We start from the raw sequence: 19465 nt of genomic DNA on the forward strand, positions 1-19465 counted from the left end.
AGGTGACACTGTCTGGCAGCCATCTTGTGCATTCAGCCAGTGTGCCTTTGGCATAGGCTTGCAAGGGTTCTTTGTTTCCCATGCCTCCTTGCACGGTGTTCTTGTTAGACCATGTGACTGGAAGCCATTTTGTGCATTTAGCAAGTGTGCCTTTGTCATAGACTTGCATGTGTTCTTGCTCCCTGCTTGCTGTTGTTGTTTGCCCATGTGGCTGGCAGCCATTTTGTGCATCCAACCTGGGTGCCTTTGCGGTAGGATTGTATGTGTGTTCTTTGTTCCCCATGCCTCCTTGCTTGCTGTTGTTGTTTGGCCATGTGGCTGGCTGCATTTAGTGCATCCAGCCAGTGTGCCTTTACGGTAGGCTTGAATGTGTTCTTTGTTCCCCGTGCCTCCTGCTTGCTGTTGTTGTTTGGCCATGTGGATGGCAGCCATTTTTTCCATCCAGGCAGTGTGTCTTTGCCATAGACTCGCATGTGTTCTTTGTGCCCCATGCCTCCTTGCTTGCTGTTGTTGTTTGGCCATGTGGCTGACAGCCATTTTGCGCATCCAGCCAGTGTGCCTATGCCATAGGCATGCATGTGTTATTTGTTCCCCATGCCTCCTTGTTCGCTGTTGTTGTTTCAGCATGTGTCACTGGCTTGCAGCCATTTTGTGAATCCAGGCAGTGTGCCTTTACCACAGGCTTTCATTGATGGATGTGATATCAGTTTATTAATATGCTTGAGGATCATTGTAGCATATTTATTAAGAATATGATTTTGATGAACAATTCTTAAATATTACATGCATTTTTTTTATTCAGCACCTCCTTGCCTCAAAATAGGTTTCTTCTCATCCTTACATGCAAACATCGGCAATTATTGATCATTTTTTGAAAGTAAAATTTGTATCTTATCTTTTTATGTTTTAATGATACATTTTACATTCTTTTTCCGCTAGCCTTTATTTTTTAAGATTATTATTCCATTTACCCATGCAGTTCCCTGAGTGCCACAGGTGTCTCCTTTAGAATATATGGACAGAAAGTGAAGGGCTCCATCTGCATATCGTGTGTTATCCTGATGGGGAATTACATTTATGGTATGGTGGTGTGGTTTGACTTTAAAGTGGTTATATTACCTAAGTAACCAACCACACTAATATTGCCCTTGTCTGTACTAAAACTGCAACGTTTCTCTAAATGTTTTTCTTGCTTGTTTGTATTTAGGTGCGCAAGAGAAGAAGAGCCATCACCCACAGTACTGCCAAACATAAGGCCTGCACAGTGACATCACAAGTCAGGTCTCCAATCTCTTGCACTTGTGCAGCTTAGTGCCATTGCCAACTGAGAACTTTATCATGGCCCCAAAAACAGTTGCTGCCAAGAAAGTGGACAGTGAGAAGAAGCAGCTTTCCACCAGTGACCTGACAGCACAAACCTTTTTCAGACAGTGTTGTGTGCCTACTGCACCGTCCTCCCAGGAACAAGCTGGGAGCAGAACTCCCGCATCAACAGCACCATACCAACCTAAACCATAGACCCTCTTGCACTTGTGTAGCTTAGTGCCATTGCCAACTGAGAGCTTTATCAAGGCCCCAAAAAAAGTTGCTGCCAAGAAAGTGGACAGTGAGAAGAAGCAGCTTTCCACCAGTGACCTGTCAGCACAAACCTTTTTCAGACAGTGTTGTGTGCCTACTGCACTGTCCTCCCAGGAACAAGCTGGGAGCAGAACTCCCGCATCAACAGCACCATACCAACCTAAGCCATAGACCCTCTTGCACTTGTGTAGCTTAGTGCCATTGCGAACTGAGAGCTTTATCAAGGCCCCAAAAAAAGTTGCTGCCAAGAAAGTGGACAGTGAGAAGAAGCAGCTTTCCACCAGTGACCTGTCAGCACAAACCTTTTTCAGACAGTGTTGTGTGCCTACTGCACCGTCCTCCCAGGAACCAGCTGGGAGTAGAACTACCGCATCAACAGCACCATACCAACCTAAGCCATAGACCATGTCTGTCAGTGAGGCAGTAACTGCAATCATGCTGACGCTGACGAGCAGTGACTTTGAATTTTATTTGCCCCTTTCGCAAAGCAGTACCCAATCATTTCAGGAAACAGAGCAAAGTGAACAGCCGCCAGCAATTGTACATCATCCAGATGTTGGAGCAGAACTGGAGGTCGAGCATCCTGCTGAGCAAGAACCTCCTCTTTTAGAGTAATTGACTCCCAAACCTCCCATAAGAAAAAGGAAGGATACTACTCCACCATCTTCTTCAAGCACCGCTTCTGATGAAGATGATAGGGATGCAGTGTGTACCTCGCCAGAGTCTGGAAGACACCCGCATAGGCAAGGGAAAATAAACATTTTTTAAAGCCTTAGAGTTATAGAAGGGAAAGTTGAGGAAGATGAAGACGACAGGCTAGTTATTGAGGAAAGTGACACAGAGGAGGCCGACACTGCTATTCAACCTGCCTTGATGGATGTGGCATAGGTAACACCCCCAGCTCCCATATTTGCAAAGCCCTAGCTGAGACGTGCACTAACCACTACCTCAGTTGATGTATGAACTGCAGAGAGGCAATCAAAAACTCGCCCACCTACCTCCAGTTTTTCTTCAGGCTCTGGCAGTGGCTCAGTAAAAAAGTACTCTTCCCCAGTTTTGGACTTTTTTACGATTAGCAAAGATGAGGAGAACATTGCAATAAGCACCAATTGCCACATAAGTGTTCGTCGAGGTAAACCCTGGTCACATTATGGTACTGGAGACCAAATGGCCCTTATAAAAAAAAATTCATGCAATCCGGTGGGAGGAGAACCTTTAAAAAGTTGCTAAATGTGGTATAAGTGAGGCAAGCCGGGGAACATCAGCCTTAAGTCCAATCACGAAGGGAGGTGATAATGAGAAAGAAGAGGCTGACATCCTCCTCTTAATTTTTTTCAGCAAAAAAATACAACTGCAATACATCATTACATTTTGGTTAGCACTGCAGTATCTTCTATCAAAAATATCACTCTGGGCATTTTATTGGTTTACAATGTTAGAAAAGCCATTTAGTCAAGCCAACCAAAAGCTTTTCATAATGGAAGGGCAGAGCTATAGCCTATGATGATTATGATTCTGAGTCGTTGAAGCGCAATGAAGCGGTGAAATAATAATGGTCAATGAAAAACATATGGTGTTGGTTGGCAAATGCAGTGGGACCTCATACTTTCCAGCCAGGCTGCACTGTCATGGGAACTGCTGATATACTGTATAAGTGAATTACATAGCACAGCATTCGGGATTTGGGATTGACCATGGCCACTCTCTCATTAACTGTTAAAGCATGAGCAAGAAAAAGAAAGCCTTTTCAACAAACATACATGGTGAATATTATTTATAATACTAGTTTACTTGGGCCTGCAATCTTCACAGTAGACAGTACAGTACAAAAATCTGTTCTTAGTCTTACAGTACTGCAAGATATATTGGGGAAAGGGAACGATTACCAACAAAGCAGAAGAAAACTACATACCAGTACAGACCGGAAAAAGTCAGCTACCAATAAAAAAAACATGAATAAGGGAAAAAAGCAAATGTAGGGATAACAGGAATTAAACAAAAATTGGTTAGGGGTTGGAAAAAAAGGAGAAAATAAACAAGGCAAAATTAAAAGTGGTATAATAGTTGGCAAAGGTAAAAGTTAGGGAATTAATAATAATAAATATTATCACTTACCATTCTGAGCAGAGCCATCAGCAGTAGTGCTGGTGGTCGGTGCCTCCTCCACAGCTCTTCCTGGACCCATTTCTGCGCTGCCCCTCTTCTTGCCCTTGGGTGCTGATGTAAGAAATAAAGAAGATAAAAAATAGATTAAACAGTTAATCTCCACAAAATTGTTATGGCCAGGAAGTGCAGTAACATTGTACTTATCTAAATCAGATCATCTATAGTACTAGTCTTGACTAGAGTTGAGTTGGACATACTAATCCTAAAATCCCTATTCCAAATTTCCTTACCAAAAACTACATTTGGAACTAATGCATTGTAATAAATGATATTTGATTCTATTCTCATTTCTCAACCCCGTTGATGGATCAACTCAGTCTCCCTTTTATGCAATGCATAGATGCATGCTAGTACTACACATCACTATTAAATTGCTTCCAAAGTTTTGCTCTGTCTCTGGCCTTTTTCACAAACTTCATTGGCTTCCTGTGGAGAAGCGCATCCACTTTACGACCTTGTGTATGGCCCATAATATCCTGTTCTCCCAAAGGGCGCCTAATTTGTCCAGTCTCCTGTCTTGCTAGAGACCTTACCATCCCCTATGTTCTGCTGATCTTAGCTTGGCCGATTTCCCCCATGGCCGCTCATTTCGCGTCAAAGCTCCTGTTCTTTGGAATGCACTCCCTCTTTCTATCAGGAACATTGAAAACCATCTGCACTTCAAGAAATCTCTGAAGACATGGCTTTTGTCTACCAAAATTGCTCTCTGAGAGGCAGATAGTGCCAGCTCTCTGCCTTCAAGGTCAAGCCCTGGGAAGCCCCATTGCTGGGGAAGCTATGCGCTCTATAAAACCGCATAACATAACATAACATAGCGTAGCATAACATATCATAACATAATCCTTCTCAATCAGAAATTAAAGCTTAAAATGTAATAAGGAATTCCCAATGTTAACCTATGAGAAGGGTAGGCCTCACAATAGTGAAAAACTAATTTGGGTGTTTTTCACTACCAGGACATGTCTAACCTAAAAGTACATGTCCCACCTTTTAATTACACAGCACCCTGCCCTATGGGCTACCGAAGGCCTACCTATGGGTGACTTATATGTAATAACAGGGGAGTTTAAGGCTTGGCAAGGGGTTTTAAATGCCAAGTCGACATGGCAGTGTAAATTGCAATACAGACTGCAATTGCAGGCCTGAGACATGTTTTAAAAGGATACTTTTAGTGGGTGACACATTAAGTGCTGCAGGCCTACTAGAGAGAGACCACCTCACTCTCCTTTCATTCCATGCTGTCTTCACAACACTGGTAAGGCAACCCTGCATGTCTAACACACAGCGCCATTTTAAGGCAAGGGCAAAGTGGGTAATTGCCCAGGTCCCCCACCTTCAAAGATTCCCCTAGGAAAGGAAAGTTTCTCTCTCTTTCTTATCTGCCTATTTATTCACCTCAACCTTTAACATATCATTCAGTATTGTTTGGCATTGTGGAGATTGAATTAGCAGAAAATAGGCAATAGCATACAACGTTGTTCTGAACAGGGCCCCTTCAGTGAGTCTTGCCCAGGGCCCCCCAAATCATTAAGATAACATTGCTAACACAGATCCATGGAATCTCTGTACCCACCTAAGTTTGTTGCCTCAGAGACCAAATGTATCTTGCTACCTCATTATTTAGTGTGCTTCAACAGGGAAATGACCCATTGAAGCACCAAAATTGCTGAAAACATCAAAGATCCCCACTGAGCTCAGCTCATGAAGGTGTGGGTGGTGGGTAGTGCTGCATTGAGAACAATGCAAAAAGAACAATTGATGGTCAGAATGCTGACCAATGTCATACATTCACCCCAGTACAGAGATCTGGGCCTAAATCCATCGTTTTTTTGCTCCCCATGCCATTCCAGTTTAGACCCAGCCATATGCAAATCAGTCGTGAGTCTGTTCCCCATGGGAACAGTCCAGCCTGAACCGCCCCATGTGCTCTCTGGACTGGAAACAAACATCCCAAGACATGTTTCGGCGTATCCCCCCTCATCAGACAGGCTAGCTTGACTCCAGTGGCATGGAGAGCACGGGACTCATATCTGGGCATACCCATCCCTCTGTGAACTTTGGCCAACCCCCATTTAAACTCAGAGTGGGTGATCTCCTCCACTTCTGCCAAATTAGCAATAAGTGCTAACTGGTTTCCAGGCTCAACCCTGCTCATTAGCCATTTAATTTCTCGGGCACAGTCAGTGGCAACAGTATTCTGATATTTCTGAAACTCAGGTCGAATCTCCGCCTCAAGGATGGACATATAGATAGTACTTATAAATGCCCTTTGTGAATTCCCAAAGTTGTAAACTTAGACGTTTGGTCTAAGTTTAGACGAAACATCTAAGCTTATCTTTGTGAATTAGGCCGAGTGTGAACATAAAGATAATACTTATCAAAGCCCTTTGTGAATTTGGGTACATTTCTGCACAAAAACAATTCTGAGAGGCTTTATTTCTTTCTATGTGTGTTGCAGAATGTGCACACTAAGGAAGAGGAAAAAGCAAGGAGAAATAAAGATACTTTTTCTCGTAATGCTTCTCCTGGGGAGGTGTATCTTTTTGTTGCATTCCCATGTTTGCCTGTTCTTGGAAATCTAGGGATGCATCAAAATCGCTGGCGCAGAGCAATGCAACGCAGCGATTTGTGCTGCTTTACATTACTCGAGCTTTATGAAGCCACGCAGGGCCACGCAAGGTAGCCTTACGTGGCTTCATAAATCTCATTTTTCATTTGCGTTGCTCTTGCATCATATTGCATGATGCAAGAGCAACGCAAAGGGGCTCATAAATATGCCCCTAACTTTTGAAAGGTTTTCTTCCTTCACTGCAGTTTCTGAATGCTTCCTTCTAGATGTTGAGAAAGCTACTGTATCCTTTTCTCTAGCTCTGCCACTCTTTCCTTCCCCACGCTCTCCTCTTCCCATTCGATTTATGAAGCATCCTCCTATTGGAAAGTAGGGCCTACTAAGTCACATTAAGCAAATAAAGTAATTAATTCAATTAAAAAAAAGGTTCATGGAAAATATTTTTTATTAGACAGAAAATTGAGCACAGAAGTAATTTTTAGTGCATAGGTTAATATATAAAATACATTCCAGGAGTAAGTTTAAAGGTGGTGGTACCCCAATAGTTCTTAGTGAAGTGAGGCATAAAAAGTCTGATAAAAAAGATAGGGCTAGATGTATGAAGAAAATGAATTCTGATTTGTAAATTGCGATACTTATAAAATCTCAATTTATGAATCGGTATGTACGAACGTGTTTGACTGGCCGTTACCGATTATGTACAAGTTGCATTTGCAATTTCAGGAATCGCAAATAGCAATTCCGTAATAGCAAATCAAGTTGCAAATAGCAAATATTTACCTGTCAGTGAGTGATGACATCACAAACAGGAAGTAGAGTAGCAGCAGGCTATTAGAAAACTGGAGAGAATTGAGACATGTGATTGCCATTTCAATCCAATTGGTATAAGCACCAATCTCAGCCATCCACCCTTGGAAAGTTGTAATATGTCCTGGCAGAATGTGAAGGAGAAGGCCCTTGGAGGGAGAAAGAGAAAATTAAAATTCTCTGAGAAATAGTTGGAAATACCCACTGGAAAGTGTGGCAAAATATCCCTGTGGGAGGGATGGGCGTAAATAGATGCTAGGAGGCTTGATGTGTTTATCAATTGTTGTGTTTTATTGACAATTTGTTCTAATGATTCTTCTTGGGTGGTTTATTGGTGCCCGGTATCTTTACTCTCTCTTCTTCTTTCTGTGTTTCAGGTTTTTCTCTTCTGCTGGACATCCCCTAGAAAGCTCAAAAAGAAGAAAGAGGATGGTGAGTCTCTTGTGGTATGTAGCTTTCTAATAAGAGTGGGGCTAGCATCCGTCACCGCAAGCTGGGATTTTGCTTCTAGGTCGGGTAGAGTAATACAAAGAAAAGAAGGTATTCCAGGGTTCCTTGTCCCCACTCCTTATGGCCTCTTTTCTATGTTTCCACCTTGTCCACAAGTAGAACTAGCAAAGCTCCTTAAACCTCACTTTACGATCCAGCCCCACCACTGACCCTGAAATATTAGCCATGTTTTAGGGTCTGTGTTTTTGTTCTCCTTAAAATAGGACTCTTTGCGCGACCTCAGGCGCTGCCTCAGAGTCCAATGTGGTATCCCAATGCAAAACCATAAGTTTCTAGAAGTCCCTCTTTTCCTTTTGGCACATCGGACAGGGAAGGGTGACTCACGGTGAAAGAAAAAAGAAAAGAAAAAAAAATGCCACTTGGTATATTGTTTCTTAAAGGGTGTTATTCCTGCTTCCTTTTTTCAACCCTCCCCGCACTGACCAGGCTCTCTCCCCTTCACTTGATTTCAGATGCCAAGGGCCGGTTATGGGTCACTCACCTTCCGGGCTGCAACTCTCTGGAGTTGCGGCACCATTGTCACACCTCCTGGGGGGGAGGGGGAAAGGTTGGGAATCCACCAGTCCTTGCACTACTGCTTGCCGTTGACAAGGGCATCCCCAGCATCTCTGTCTCATCTCCCCGACATCTCTGTTGCTTCTTGGGCTTTAGTGTGCTGCGGCTCTGCTTGGTTCCACACCCTGGCCTCTGCTTCATTGTCACCCTCTTCCTCTTCCGGATTCAGGTTTTCTCCTCCTCTGCATGCACCCGATTGGCTTCCTTCCTCATGGACTCCTCCTTCATCCTGCAGTGGAGAGGTTGGGAGTAGCGGGTTAAACCATGCTGATTCTGGATTCTCCTCGGCTCGCAGTGCTTCCTGAGTTCTGATCCCCGGTACGTAACGGGGCTTTGGACGCGTGCTGTTGGGTCCCTCCTCACAATCCCTCTCTTTGCCAGAGTCACAGAAGAAACAAATATGAGTCAACATCCAGGAGTGCATTAACTCTGTGGGAGTCCCACAGAGATCAATAGAAGAGATCCGTAAAAGGTGGCAGGATCTCTGAGCCAGGACCAAAGAGAAGTTGGCAACCCGCATAAATGAGTCCCGTGCAACAGGAGGAGGACCTCCAATTTAGCCACCACCAACTCCTCTTGAGGATATGATCGAGTCCACCCTTTAGACAAAAACTGTGTCTGGCCTCAACAACATTGAGACTACGGAAGCTCCTCCTTCTTCAGAAGGTAAGAGTCATACATACACTTACAGTGTTACAATAACATGTTTGCAGCAATATGTGAGGCAACATTGTAACCTTGTTAGATTGGGAAATGTTTACGTACAATATAATACATTTAACACTACTAAAAGTGTTAGGCCTACCCTAGTAGTGTATTATGGGATATGTAGTGCTCCATTATGAATACCTAAAGCACAAAGCAATCGTACTTTAAATGATACAAACAAAGGTATACATAGCAACATTTATTTACACATTTTTTTCACTTTGCATTTCTAAACAGATATCCCAGCACAAACAGATCATGAGTCTTAAGGAGAGGGTGAGGAAGATTCAAAGATGTGCATAGAAGAGAATGAGTCCAATATGCTACATACATCACCCCAGAGGCAAAGTTGCTGTCCTGAACAGTCATACACTGCCTATTGATGAAGTGGATGATGCAGGAGTTCAAATATCACTGCACCAGTGGCGGCTCCTCGAGGGAGTGCTGCGGGGCAGTGGGGCGGGGGAGGGGCAGGTGGGGTTAGTAAACTCCTGCATATGGCCGAACGGACTTAAGTAAAGAAATAAATGAATAAAACAAATTACATTGCACACGCTGCCCCTCCCCCGCCCTACCCACCGCCCCGCAGCACTCCCTCAAGGAGCCGCCACTGCACTGCACAGGAGTAATTTTGTCCTACATCACAGTGCTGACAGGCAAGTTAATTCTAGATCAGGGTCCTTACAACATATGGGCGATACCACACAATTGTTTGGAGGTCTTGAGGCCTCTATGTTGAAGGTACAGCACCTACAACACAATCGAATAAAAATAATGAGCAAAAAAATATCTGGACAAGAACAAAGCATTACAAGCGGCTTCAACATCTAGCGACAACCATTGAAGAATCCTGCAAGGCTCTGGAGGCATAAATGGACTCTATGACAGAGGCTATGAAACATTTATGAGGCTAAACGCAACATGACAATGCAACACAGAGACGTACTGAACAGTTGAAACCATAATAAGTCTTACATTTGCACTACATATGGTTTTGCCAAATTTTGCTAATGCAGTAGCATGTGTAATTATGTTTTTCTTTCATTAGAACCTTCTGAAACGTGAACAGGATGTTATGACTCCCTTTACAACCTGAAAAATAATGGTTATATTGTTTCACACAGCACTTCTTGTGTTTAGCTTGGTGCAAAATATAACAAACATCATCATTTACATACCTTAAAAGTAATGATTTGTAATGGCCGTAGGTCTCGTTTTTCCTACTGCTTCCAATGAACCATCCTGTATTGCCCATGCTGGTGGATTTTGGGGTTCATCATCAGATTCTGAGTCAGACATGATTTCTGGCAATCCTTTCCACTTTGCTGCATTATGAAGTATTGGAAAAATAGTGATGATCTTGCAACTTGTTTCTGGAAATCATTTTAGAGCACCCCCACTGTTACGGAGACAGCAAAATCTACTTTTCAGTAATCCAGTAATGCTAGTAATGACAGATCGAGTTTGTTTGTGTGCTGCATTATTGCGTACCTCACTTTGGGTCTGATTATGATGCAAGTCGGACCGCCTATTGGACCTCCACGGCTGCAGTCCGATTCCGACTGACAAGGCCGGGAAAGCTCTGCCTACTGCATTGCTATGCCACCACTGCTACCGCGGAGGTCTCATCTTCGGCTGTGCCTCACTCCCCAGGCATGTTGCTGCAAGTGGGTACAAATGCACAGGAAACGTGCAGTTGTGGAAACATGCATGACACAAGTGGGGACATGCCTTCTGCACCATGTACTCCATTGGAGAGAAGGGGAATCAGCTGAGTATTCACCCTTTTCCTTTGTTTCCAATGACTTGAGGCAAGCGGTTGGACCACCACAGATGGGTGGTCGGAAACCCACATCATTATCCGGATGGCAGTTGGATCTCCCTGTACTGCCCTATGGTTGCTGTTCCTCTATGACCGCCAACTGGGCGGTCAGAGGAAGGCTGCTGGAGTTAGCGATCTGTCAGCGGACTACAGACTGAATGCTTCGTAATCTGGCGGTTAGACCAACCGCTTCCAATGAGACCTTCAGCAGTCTGTCCGCATCCGGCAGGGCTGCGGAATGCTGTCCGAAAGGCATCGTAATCAGGCAATTTGTTCGGAAGGATGCAGATATGGTGTCAAAATCCATGATCTCAGATCATTGGACTATCACCTACAAACCATTTGGGAAATGTGGGTACCGCAGCTACAATTTAGACATTTAGGACATTTGTGTCATATTCATAGCCCATATTTACCAAGTAGATAGCCATCTTCAAACTCTTCTCTAAGCAGACATAAGTATATGCCACTATGCCTAAACAAGAATGAGTCGTGTACTGTCAGGGTATTTTGCAACAATATCTGTTGTGATATAGTTTGCATCACACACACCACTTTGATACTAAGTGAATCAGTGTTTTTCCTGTTTCTAAATATGTACTCATTATAAGATGGAGGACATATGGGAACATGGGTGCCATCAATACATCCTAATACATGAGGAAATTGGGCAATGCGTTAAAAGTTCAATTTGGCTAACTGCAACTCCTGTGCTGTACTAGGGAAAGTTATATGATTATGAATTTTCTGTACAATTACATCCATGAAAGCCTTAAAAAACCTAGAAAGGGCATTCTGTGATACCCCACCTGCAGCAGCAATGACACCTTGGTTATTCCCAGAAGCTAAAAGATGGAGTGAGTATAGTACCATCGCATGGGTGGGTATTACATTGCTTCTGAGAGTGTTTCTCTCAGGCTGAGACCTTATTTCTCCAATTTGATCTAAAAAAAACTGCATGTATTTACTCAGCATGTATTTATTTTATATTCCCTCCTTAGTTTGTTGGAAAAGTGTGACCCTCACTCTAAATATCCGTTCCTGTCTCCTCCTCCATCTCTGAAGGCCATCGCATCCTCCTCACAATGACGTACAGCACTGTCATTGTGGAACACCCTGATGCATTTTGGGCCATTTTATTTATGTTGCACCTGGTTACTTCCTGATCAGAGTTGGTAGTAATGTGCACATACAAAATCTGCGTTTTGCGAATAGTTGGTATATGTGAATGGGTGATACATCCAATTTGCGAATCGTATTAGGGAATTGTTAAGAGCAACTCGCAAACTGTGGTCACTAAAATAACAATTCGGTAACTTGTTGCTTTGGTTAAATAGCGCAATGAATACTTTTAGTACAACGGAAATACAATTTTTGCTGTCGGTAACCCGTTTGCGACTGGTTAGCGATTCACAAACGCTTTGTACATCTAGTCCATAGCTCAGAAACACCACAACCATATAATTGCGGTATTTCCACATTATATAAAGTTGAGTGACAGGGCTGTCTCGAAAATACTTCCGAAAATTATAACTTTGTCTGTGAAGCTTTGGGGTAGTAAATCTTAGCATGATAAAGTAGCGGCCTCCTTTTGTTGAGATAAAAATATTATTTGCAAAATGCTTTAAAATTTGTAATGAAAAACGGAGTGTGACAAATGAAGCAGACTGTTACAGTCAGCGCTCTAGCGTTTGCCGCTAGAGCGCCCTTGTCACCCACGACGTGCGTACGCCACGACGGTGGCGTACGCGCGAAGGATAAATAAAGGGTGCGTGCCTCCAGAACCGACACAGGGCCTCGACACACGCAAGCCCTACAAGAAGACGACTCGGAGTCCGACGACGAAGAAGAGACATACGTGGTCTCGTTAACCAGGGCCTTAAAAAGCACGAGACGTCCCCAGCCTCGGTGCGACATCATGGTCGCTGGATCAAAGGTGATCGACACGGGAGCATCCGTCACTGTTATGGGAGTGCAGCAGTACAACCGCCTCCGACCAAAGCAAGAACTCAGGAAACTCGAAGAACAAGGGGTCATAGAGACAGTCACCGGCCCCACTCCGTGGGTGTCCCCGATGGTAATCGCGGAAAAACCTCGTCAACCAGGCAAGATCCGGGTGTGTATCGATATGAGGCTCCCCAACAAAGCCATCAAGAGGGAGAGGCACATCACTCCTACCATGGATGACATCATCGCAGACCTTAACGGCGCGCGGTGGTTCTCCAAATTGGACCTAAACGCAGGCTACCACCAGCTAACGTTGGCCAAGGAGAGTAGGTACATCACCACTTTCAGCACACACCTAGGACTGAGACGATACCGGCGACTCAACTTCGGGATATCGTCAGCGGCGGAGACCTTCCAGAACACTATCAGAGACATCTTACAAGGCCTCCCTGGGGTCATGAATGTGAGTGACGACATCCTGATTCACTCTACAACCGTAGATGAACACTATCGGCGGGTCAGAGCCATACTGACACGCCTCAGAGAGTACGGAGTCACACTTCACAAAGACAAGTGCCAGCTGTTTCAGCAGCGGATAGAGTTTTTCGGATACACGTTTACAAACGACGGCATCCAAGTGGACCCCCGGAAATCCCAAGCCATCAAGGACGCTCCTGCACCCGCATCCGCCGCAGAGGTGCGCAGCTTTCTGGGGATGGCCACGTACTGTGGAAGGTTCATTCCGAACCTAGCAACAATTGCAGAGCCACTCCGACAACTCACGAAAAAGGACGCCCCATGGCAATGGGGGCCCCAAGAAGACTCGGTGTTCCAATCCGTCAAGACAGCGCTCCTCGACCAGGCCACCTTAGTATATTTCGACCCGGCAAGGAAGACAGAGCTGATAGTTGACGCCAGCCCAGTAGGACTTGGGGCAGTCCTCACCCAAGAGCAAGAACCAGGCCGGTGGGCCACGTTGGCCTACGCAAGCAAGGCCCTCACAGCGACCGAACTGAGATATTCCCAGATTGAGTGGGAAGCACTAGCCATAAGATGGGGCTGTCGACATTTCCACCTGTACGTCTGTGGACATCCGTTCACGGTCGTGACGGACCATCAACCGCTGGTACCCCTGTTCAGAGGAACAGCTCCACACCCCCCGCCGCGAATAGAACGGTGGGCCATCGGACTGCAACAGTACCACATGGACATAACGTACCGGCCTGGTGCCAAGAACCCAGCCGATTTCCTGTCCAGGCACCCGGGCCATCGCGAACCCATCCCGGCGGGGACAACGGAGGAAGACGATGCCGAAGCAAACCTCGATTTCATCGCGGCACTAACATGCCCACAAGTACTGACGTTACAGGAGATTATGCAAGCCGCGGAACAAGACCCCGTGATGACCAAGACCAAGGAAGCCCTACAGCGAGGGTCGTGGGCCAACTTCCTACAGTCTGCCAACACGTGGACACAGGAAGAAAGGGCGGACCTGCAGCAGATCTGGCGAGTACGGAATGAGCTCAGCACCACCAGAGACGGAATAGTCCTGAGAGGGGCCAGGATCGTCGTGCCAACAGCGTTGCGCCGTCAAGCCACCCTTCTTGCCCACAAGGGACATCAAGGGACGGAGAAAATGAAGGCCAGGATGCGAGAAAAGGTGTGGTTCCCAGGACTGGACGCCCTGGTGGGTGATATCGTAAGGAGCTGTCCAGCGTGTCAGATGACTAGCGGACCGGAACATCCAGCCCCCATCGCAACTGAAGAGCCAGGAAGACACCCCTGGGACAAAATCAGCGTTGACTTTGGGACCCTCCCCGATGGAAGAGTAACGCTAGTAGTGATGGACAATTTCTCCAAGTACCCCCTGGTGGAGGCGCTGTCATCCACCGCGTTCACATTTGTGGGGCCAGCACTGGAAAAGATATTCGGACGCCCGTCGGAACTAAAAAGTGACAATGGGCCGCCGTTTCAAGGCCACGAGTTTAAGGAGTTCCTCGCCCTCCAAGGAATACGACACCGGCGGATCACCCCGCAGTGGCCTCAGGCAAACGGCGAGGTTGAACGTTTTATGAGGACACTGAACAAGATCCTCCGCATTGCCAGTGCCGAGCGGCTGGACCCTGAGCGAGAAGTTCAGCGCTTTCTCGGAGAGTATCGAAGCACACCCCACTGCTCCACCAAGCATGCCCCCTGGGCCCTCATGCTGAAGGGGACCCGCCGGGATGGTCTACCCACAGTCCCAGGATGGGCCCCCCCACCATTTGAGGCGGAACAAGCGCTGCGACGACGAGCACACCGAAACCAGCAAGTGAGCCGGGCGAGAGGGTGTCGGGAGCGCGCCCTTGGGCCGGGGGACAATGTCCTCATCAGGGACCGACGACCGGGGGGAAAGTTCAAGCCACGATACGAGCCGGGAAGTTGGACGGTAGAACGCCGCCGGGGGACAATGGTCACGGCTCCCTGGGGAAACAAATCAGCCACCCGAAACATCTCGTGGTTCAAACGCATCCCCACAGACACAAGACACCGACTAGAGTCCGGGGGAGAGGAAGAGGAGGACGTCCGGGCCCCCGTGAGAGAACAGTCACCACCGCCCGACCAGCCCGAAGAGACGGCAGCCCGGGACGGGCCCAGCTCCGAAGCTGAGGAGGCGGAACGTGACGGCCCGGCGACTACCAACACCCGAGCGACGGCCAGGTATGAGCTGCGACGGAACCCTCCACCAAGCAGCCGTCTCAAAGACTTTGCCTGCCAAGTAAGTGACTGAAAAGAGGGACTCCTGGTCCAAGTTTCATTATCTAAGTTGGATAGGGATGTTACAGTCAGCGCTCTAGCGTTTGCCGCTAGAGCGCCCTTGTCACCCACGACGTGCGTACGCCACGACGGTGGCGTACGCGCGAAGGATAAATAAAGGGGGCGTACCCCGTTTGGGCATTCGCGCACCGATACAGTAAGCTGGTGTGGTCTCCGTTATTTAGCGCTGCTGCTGCCAGGCCCGCGCTGCACGGCCGCGTAACAGCAGACTATCTCTGCACAAGTGAGTAGTAATTCGATTATTAAAATCAGGGCCAGTTTTAGGGCAGTGCGACCGGTGCGGCCGCACTAAGCGCAGACCGGTAGAGGGGGCCGCTGACCTTAGGGGGCCTATCTGTATTTTGAAATAACTTAAGATTGGAGAGAGGAGGGGCCCTTTTGCCTGGTGGTAGTTAGAGAATCTGAGGAGGAGGTCATGGGGGTGGGGGCGCAAAAAATGATTTTCGCACCAGGCACAATCAACGCTAAAGCCGGCCCTGATTAAAATTGCCCCCACAGTTCACGATAAGACAGGTGGCACGTGAACCAATAGGAATTCAGCTTAACGTCCCACACCGATGTTAATGTGAAATGGGGTAATGATGACTGTGTGATAGGTCATAAATAAACGGTGAAACCTTTTAGTTAACTGTGTCGAGTGCTGGATACCAAAAACAACATTATCTCATCAAAATAGGTAAATGAACATTAATATAAAAGGCCAATGCATTTCCAAAGTGTCAAAAAGGAAGGACATTCGCAGAATGCACAAAGTGAAGTTAAAGAAAGGCCTCAAACACACTTGAAAATAATCACATCTTCATGTACTGCTGGTTTAAAATGCAAGTGACGCTTTAAGCGTAAAACTGAATTGTTACATGTCGACTTACCTTTAAATTACTTATTTTGCATTTGATTTACGATCTTCCTGTAACCTTAGCAGTGTATTTTGATTTAGAACATTTTACCCATGTACACACAAACGCACAGTCACGCATGTGCACACATACACACACACAATCACGCACATGGGCTGTAAAAATATATTAACCTATATATAATATGTGTACATTTATGTATGTGGGTCTACATGCAGATATTAAAATACTTTTAACTACAACAAATATAACTAATTTCAATATTTTCATATTCTTAGTACATTACCATTATTCGACAATTTTAGCATAATGTCTTTCAACAAAGTATTGTTTTAATCAAAAGAATATTTTTTAAAAAATCAAGTATATTGGATGTTGCAATGCTCTCGGTGTCATTTTAATTCTGAGATGTCTTGCTAAGAGGGGTTATTTAAATAGGTTCTGCCTGGAATGAATATTTAGAAAAAATCCTGCAGGATGATTTATGGCAAAATTATATGAGCAGAATGAAGGACAGAAGACTTTTATTAGAAAGGGGGTTTCATTTCCACAAAATATAAATTATACCTTTTAGAAAATATATTGAATTTTATTAATATTCGGAAGAGGGCCTGCAGTGTTAATCTCAACTCTCACCTACAGTATAGGATTTTCATTATTATGTACAAGGTGTATTTACCCTTTAACCAAATAATGTTTGATAAATTCAGAGCAGCCTTGACGTTTACAAACTGCATAAAATCCTTCACTTTAGTCGCATACCACGTACTGTTTGTTTTTATCATTCTATAATAATTAATGAGGTGGTGTATATATTTATGTGTGTGCGTTCTTTTATTTAGAAATACGAGTCATACATTTCTAAAAAAAATATATATTTTCCTGCTGAATGATTTTCCAGCCTTAGCATTTTGCGAGAGGTATTTGGAAAACACTCGAATTGTACTTATGTGTCTGTAAAGATCCTTTACGAAAAATACCCACATTTCAGCTACTGTGCAATTTATAACGAATTCAGAAAAAATATATTCTTGTATCATGTGGAACTGGCAGAGCTCATATAATCGCACTGGTAAGTGGATACCGCATTGAAGATAATATAGTCTCCCTGTCAGTATCCATAACCTCCTTCAGACACAAAATGAGCCATAACTTCTCTATCTCATCCAGCGTCTTTTTCCCCTCTGATACAAAGGAGATCTATTTGCCCATTTCTATTTTATGTCTCTGTTTTTATTTTTATTTTGGTGCTTAGTAGAGGGCTGCAGCCCACATAGTTAGGAACAATCTTCATTTGTTTCAGTTTCCATTGACAAACCTCCATTAGAGTACAGTCACACAAAAGATTTTTTTTAAATCTATATATTTTTTTATTTATTGATTAATTGATTTATTGATCATCATTATTATGCAGCACATACGAGGCCCTTGAGCATCAAAGTAACGAAGCAAGTCATGATTTTTGGAAATGCAGCCATTTTCGCAATGCCAAACTTTACCTTGTCTACAATTACTTATTGTGGAAAGGGGTCGAATGTGCGTATATAAGGACTTTTTTTCCTTTCTTATCTTTTGTCCAGGGGAAAAGGAGTTGGTCTAAGGGCTAGGGTGGTCGACCTCGAATCTGGGGAATCGGGTTTGAGTCTCGGCAATGACCCTGAACATCCTGTGATTCTGGGCAAATCACTTAATCTCCCCGTGCCTAACAAAAAATGAATGTGTGTCCTCATGTAACGTAACTGGTGCTATGTAAAGCGCTCTGATACCCGATTGGATTCGGGTCAAGTTTGCGCTATATAAAACTCTGCTACAAAAAAAAAGAAACCCTTTCCACTGCTCTAATCAGGGTGGGAATGGGTAGATACAAGTTTATGCATGGCCAGAAATTCACACATTTTTGGGTGTTCACAGACTTATAAGGTAAACCACATCTTGCTTCTTTGGCCAGTGCATGGGATTTACTACTGTATAATGCTGTCAACGTGTAGTAGTAAAACTATTTACATCTAACAAGTATTGTTTTGGGTATTGTTGTCACCCATAAATGGCGCTTTACATTTACCAATGGATTTGGGAATCAGACCTGCATAGTTTATCTCGGGCTAAGGTATAGTTCTTTTCTCACTACCCTCTGAGCATTTGTGATCCTACCCTCTTTCTTTAATCCTAATTCTTATATGGAAATCGACTTGGGGCCAAATGTATGATCATTTTTAGCTGTCACAAATGGAGATTCGGGCCATTTGCAACCGCTAAATCGGCTTTGGCATGTACTAACTCTATTTTGAGAGTCAGTAACCTATTATCAATACATAAAATAGAGTTTACAAGTCACTATTAGGAAGGGGCATGCCAAGGGTGTCCCTTCATAATAGCGAGTTGCAGGGGCATTTATGAATGTTTTGTGACCGGAATGTGGTCGCTAAACATTTATACTTTACCGACTCCGTGAAGGAGGTGGTAACTCATTCACAAACGGAAAGGGTTCCCCAAGGGATACATTAGCATATTTAATTTTGCGACTTGCTAATGGCGACTCGCTAAAAATTGCAATTTGCGAGTCGCAAAATTAAATGGTCATACATGTGGCCCTTGATTGTATTCTTTTGCATCACTTACATGCCTTTATCAGTGATATTGAATTTCCATCTATGCAAAGATACATTATTCATATTTTAATACATTTTGACATAATAAAAAATGGAATAAATAAGATAAAAACTATTTTAACAATGAAGCTTCTGTTGTTCTAACATGACCACTAATTACAACACCCATGACTTCATCACTAGACTTACATATCCCTTTTCAAGACTGTCAGCATCAGTATATATGTTGACCTCCATAGCTCTAATCAATTTACAACTAAGGACCTCATCTGGGGTTTGGCTAAGTAGGAGAAGCATGTTAAAGCACACTACCCACTCTGCTAAGCCTGTGGTTGTCCGCCTCAATTTTTCCATGAGATGCAAAAATGTAGACTGGCTATGATGTGCAGAAATAGAACTTCCAGTGTGCCAAAGTCATTTGTTTTTTGATGGGAGTAATCAAAACAGTATGCAGTTCTGACAATTTAAACAAAACACCAGCTGGGCAAACTTGCAGTACTGTGAGTAAGCCTTAGCACTG

This window comes from Triturus cristatus, chromosome 8, assembly GCF_964204655.1.
Source record: "Triturus cristatus chromosome 8, aTriCri1.1, whole genome shotgun sequence".
NCBI lineage: Eukaryota > Metazoa > Chordata > Amphibia > Caudata > Salamandridae > Triturus > Triturus cristatus.